Raw genomic sequence first — 6,130 nt, forward strand, 5'->3', positions numbered from 1 at the left:
GGCCTATATATATAGTAACAAATGGAAATGTCGCTAAACAGTAGGTCTACATATTTAAAACATTGAACACGATTAAATTCGGTGAAATAGCTTTAAGTTTAAACCCAGACGAAACAATAAAAAAACAACATTAGAACACAACACAACGACCTAATTACTTGAGACTTCTGAAAAAACATCATTAACTTACCTATGTTTTTGTCGAGTATCACAAAGCAAAGCGAATGCACTGTTGCCCTCTGGGACACACACACACACACACAGCTTCACAACACAGATTACTTACCTGAAGACTTCAATGTGAAAGAAACACACACACAATCAAACCAGCAAAATTGAAACCAAAACTAAAGCCTGCTTATACTTAATATAGTTCTATGGTAAACTACATATCTGAGAAGACACCAGTGCAGTCGTTCAGAAATGAATCTAGTGGTTAAAAGGTAGAGCAATACATTGAGAACCCAAAGAATTAGATTTACCATTTTATTTTTCTGTCTCATATCAGAGCGCCAGTGTTTTACTTTCTTAGGAATTTCGTTTTTTTTCCTCAGACGAGCAAAGAACACACGCAAGACAAAATGGATGTAGGGGACTGAACATAAGTATATCATGTATTTCCATGGGCGCCCACTTGCACCCCCCCCCCTGGATTCTGAGTAGCCAAATTCTAGCCATTTTTTTCGCACCATCAAAAGGCGTATCAGGAATTGATGACCAACCATGTACGTGCACGCCTGAGTAGCCACATTTGAGAGAATTTTATATATTTTATAATGAAATACATCTTCCAGATCTGTTTTTTTTACGTAAATGTAGATTTAGTCAGAATTCAGGGGGTGCAAGTGCACCACCATGTACCCCATGGGGGTCCCATGCAATATTGATTCAAGAGTTTAATAAATTAATAAATTACTGCGCATGGTCTTCTAAAGGCTTATAATTGGAAGTGTTGTAAATTAACAAGTAGTGCTTCCACACTGAAGTACAGTTGTAAAGATTTGCTATTATTGTAATTAGAATAGGCAAATCTGTAGTTCATGTCCGACCATGTACGATTTATTCTAGGCTTGCAATTCTTTGCACTATAAAGGGTGTCAAATATTCTATAGCATAGTGAGTCGTTACGATTTGTTTATATTTGCACATAGCTATAGTTTTTATGAATGCCACAAGGTCGACTTTCACAAGACATTCTGTATGTTGATTTAACATAAGGCAAGAGTCAAAATGCTGGCCATACTGATGTATGCAAAAGCGGCATAACACTCTTCAAAATCGACACTAACAGCTGGGAAAAGGTGTCACTGGATAGATTCACATAAAGTTCATTAAAGGAAGAATTGGGTCTAGAATATGATGGTTTTGTTTGTTTGCAAGAAAGAAGAAATCTTTCTTTAAACAAAAGTAAAGAGTGTAAATGTATTAACGTCTTGCGATCGATAAAATAGCAGGTGAAACACGTCCACCAGTTTACAAAACAAAAAAGAAATACAAGAAAGTTCTTCACATGCCAACGTCCAATTCAAAACTGTGATTTGGATAAACGGAACACTGGCAGCAGTAAGAAACCAAATATTTACGAGCAGCAGCATCATGTATTAACTGCATTTGCTGGGTAGTTTAGTGATGAAACTGAGGCACTGAGCAGATGTTTTTGAGCGTTCGATGATTACGATGATTGTATTCGACTTCATTGGTTTAGTTCCTGGGGTTCAGATACGAATCCTTTTGAGCTACATTTTATTGCATGAAAGAAAAAAAAAAAAAATTATTGTGCACTTAATATTGATTAGGTATTGGGTCCCGAATAGTGTGTGGGGGGGCAGTTATTTTCTCTAATATTATAATAATAATAATAAATAATATTATAACAAGAAAGTTGAGGCTGTGATTTTGAGCCATAGGTGGCAGCTTGCACCCCTCCCCCTTTGCTAAAAATCCTTGTGTACTTCAAACTTAATTCATCCAGTATAGAACAAGGGAGGAAAGAAATCTATCCCATAATGTTAGAATGGGGAATGAAGTATTTTCTTTGTTTGTTTCAGAATATTGAAGTTAGTTTTAAGAGGTAATTTACTTCGTTTAACATGTCAACATCGAAGTGGTTCATTTGTACACTCGCCTAAATGAAAGACAACTTTAATTAATATTCCACAAACAAGTTTGTTATAATAATAATAATAATAATCTTTATTGTCCGTATGGAAATTTGTTTTACAATTTGTGCATTACACCAAACAAAAAACATTATAACTATAAGAAACCAAAGTGTACATTCACACCAGACTCACTTATAATTTACATGTGACAAAGTTTAAATCAGATTGTTCTTATTTAACGATTTGATTACCAGGGGATGGTAAAATCACAAAATCCTGACACACATGGTCATTCTTTATTTCGAGGATCTTGTTAGCTTTTTTTTAAAAGATGTTTGTCTCAAACAACTGCCCAAATGGGGTTTGTTTTTTTTGCCAATGTTTTATACAACTGCCACACATCTCTTTCGGTAAAGTAAAAAGTTCAAAGCTTATTTATGTGCTTTGGAATAAAATAAAATATAGTTAAAATATGAATTAGTATGGTGAATCTGAACTCTGCCCTTTAACCATCTCTCGCACTTCCATGTGCAAATGTGCTGCCTTTACCATCTCTATGCTCTTCCATGTGCATATGTGCCCCCTTTACACACTCTCTTTGCTCTGCAGATGTGCACATGTGCCCCCTTTACCATCTCTCTGCTCTTCCATGTGCACATGTGCCCCCTTTACCATCTCTCTCTACTCTACTGTGCACATGTGCCCCCTTTACAATCTCTCTGCTTTTCCATGTGCACATGTGCCCCCTTTACATCTCTCTGCTCTTCCATGTGCACATGTGCCCACTTTACATGCTCTCTTCACTCTACTGTGCACATGTGCCCCCTTTACCATCTCTCTCCACTCTACTGTGCACATGTGCCCCCTTTACCATCTCTCTCCACTCTACTGTGCACATGTGCCCACTTTACCATCTCTCTGCTCTTCCATGTGCACATGTGCCCCTTTTACATGCTCTCTCCACTCTAATGTGCACATGTGCCTCCTTTACCATCTCTCTCCACTCTACTGTGCACATGTGCCCACTTTACCATCTCTCTGCTCTTCCATGTGCACATGTGCCCCTTTTACATGCTCTCTCCACTCTAATGTGCACATGTGCCTCCTTTACCATCTCTCTACTCTTCCTTGTGCACATGTGCCCCCTTTACATGCTCTCTCCAATCTACTGTGCACATGTGCCCCCTTTACATATTCTCTTCCCTCTACTGTGCACATGTGCCCCCCTTTACCATCTCTCTACTCTTCCATGTGCACATGTGCCCCTAAACATCTCCCTGCACTTCCATGTGCCTTTCTAGCCTCAAATCTTTCACTAATATTTAGTATATTAAACTAAATAACACTTTTTTTAATATCTATTTTTATATTATGATAACCATTAAACATAACTCTGACCTAGTTGGGATTCGAACTCGTGTCCCCCAGATTGATACTTGATTAAGAGACAAACGCTGTATCCACTAAGCCACACATTCATGTAAGAAGTGACAGAATAACAACTTAAGAAGTTACACTTTGAATGTCTAGGTTTGTAGTTTTCACATTTATTTGAGGCAAACTAATGTTTATTTTATCATTCTCATAGTTTACACTTCTTCGATTTTGAGAAGTTGAATCAAATTTAATTAATAAATTTGAAAAAAAGACAAAAATGGGATTCTACGAGATGGTCTGATAATGGGTAAAGAATGTCAAGATGGCGTCCAAAACGTCTAGGCCCAGACTCTACTATACATTAGGTATACAATTAATGAATAGTTTGAAATCAACAAAACTACAAGATGGTTAATATCAACCAGCACACTCAATACACCTTTATATGATTAGCCTATGGGTGCGATCGCCACACCACTCGGCCAACCAACCTGGAAGGAATGTGTTACTTATGTTAATAATATATAGCCTTAATAATTATTTATATTTCAACCTATTTTTAGATTATTTCGTCCGCACCCTCTAGTATGTTGGCCGATTAGGTGGGGTGGGGAGGGGGGCGATGCCATCAATTCCCTCCCCCCTAAACTTTCGAGTGGAAGGGCGGTCCAATTTATTTGTAGAAATCACAGCTTTGTCACACTATTATTTGGTAGTTGGTGACATTGTTTGGTGGAGGACCACGAGATATGTGAATTTATGGAGAATAAGATGTTTCACGTGGAATAGGGGTATCATGAGAATAAAATCTCGAGATCTGACCACATGGGCAAGAAAAGTAGGCCCCAGACATCTTGAAGAAGACAGACGTGTCTCGTATTAAAGTTGAAAGTATTTACTAGATATGTACTTGTGAAATTTCATTTATGAATTATGTGGAAGATAGACATTTTTTTATATACTATACTATCTATATCTATCTATCCGCAGGAGGTTTAGACAAGGATGTAAATTATCTTTAATTTTGAAGGAACATCCGAAACATGTAAAACATTTTACAGAAAAAAATATTTTTTTAAAACGCCAAATGAATCGTTAAAACATTATTACTTTTGACAAGCAAAATAAAATCACGTCTTGCAAATAGGAGCATCCCACAGGGATCCGACTCCGACGGGGCCGCCTCTGTATTATTATTTTTTTTTAAAGATTTCCTTGCTGACAACTTTTATTAATAATCTATCTTCTCTTACTATATATACATTTTTTCTTTAAACAAATAAACTATGCACAATAAAATAGTACAATGTATTTTATAAACTTGTTTGTTACAGGATCACGTGTTCTTGTTGATGGAGTTGGTTGCACAATCTTTTTACACAAGCCCATGTTAAATATATACACGCCAAGCCAATGGGTTAGTGTAAGGGAGGAAATATTACCGTGTAATGTTTGCTCAGAGCAACAGGAAGCATTTCTACCCTTTATGGGTTTATAACGTTAGAACAGGTGACAGTTTCAGGCTATGTAAACTTTCCTTCCACCTCCAGATGAAATATCAACATTGACAATGCACAAAACAGAAGTGTAGAACATTCCTCCTGTTCAGCTTCACATATCCGTTAGTCTATTGAAATTTTGGGGCGCCACACATGATCTGTTGACCGCCTTTTTCCATTTCTCTGTTTTATTTGCCTTGAAAAAATAATAATATAATAATAACAAAACAACAGGCAGAAGAAATTAGGAGATTAGGAAGTTATATTGACCAATGTAAAAAAATGCTAAATAAAACTTTATGGCCATGTCACAAGATCCTCAAGGCTCGCAAAGACCCTCTTACTCTGTTCATAGATATTTCAGGTGGCTGTCCTCATTCTAGCTATGTGTAAATCCCAAAGACATTGTGTCGTTGAGACTTATGATTGGTTTAATGGAACAACACAATAATTTTTAATAAATAAAGTTTAGAGGTGTTTTTTTTCTTGTCTCTTGGCTTGTTATGTATTGATTTAATGTTATTGTTGGCCTCCTTCAGTCGTTGAGCGACAATGGTTCATCTCAAATACTTTTTCAAGTAACTGTGGAGTCCACATATATCACAGGTTAATGGTGGTAGAGGAGCCAGCCATTTTTCGTATGGCACGCTTTTCTTCCAGAATAGTATAATTTAAAACCTTTTCCGTAAGGAGCTCTTAAATAATCTCTAAACAAGATATGTTTATTTTTTTTAAGGAGGGAGGGGGGGGGTGACACTCAAACTAACCGCACCATGTGAAACCAACCCTAGTGACGCCACTGTTGTATATCAAAGATCCAATGATTTAAGGTAACTGTGCAATAATTTTTAACGTACGAAGTAATACGTTTTTTTTAGCGGTCACCGAAATGGGAAAAGATGCAGTTAGTTTTGTTCGTCTGTCCGTCCCGTTTAGATCTCGAAGAGAAAAAATCTATTTGGTATAAATATAAAAGGAACATAATTTAAAACAACAATTAATGAATAGTTTTTCATATTATCGTGTGAACTGCATGGTGTTACTACACTCATGGAACACAAAACTAAAGGAGGAGAGAATTTTTTTTTAAATATTTTTTTTTGAGGCTTTGAATAAGAGATTGACCCTTTACTGACCAATAGGATCAAATAG

At 36.6% G+C, this 6,130-nt stretch overlaps 1 long non-coding RNA gene across 1 annotated transcript; it reads left to right on the plus strand.

Moving 5' to 3' along the window:
- Positions 1-492: 492 nt before the first annotated feature.
- On the plus strand, positions 493-5,463 carry LOC129923078 (uncharacterized). The gene is made up of 3 exons (XR_008774986.1): positions 493-605; positions 3,531-3,632; positions 4,814-5,463. It is a non-coding gene; the product is annotated as an uncharacterized LOC129923078 (long non-coding RNA).
- Positions 5,464-6,130: the final 667 nt, after the last annotated feature.

Source organism: Biomphalaria glabrata, chromosome 15, assembly GCF_947242115.1.
Source record: "Biomphalaria glabrata chromosome 15, xgBioGlab47.1, whole genome shotgun sequence".
Classification (NCBI taxonomy): Eukaryota; Metazoa; Mollusca; class Gastropoda; family Planorbidae; genus Biomphalaria; species Biomphalaria glabrata.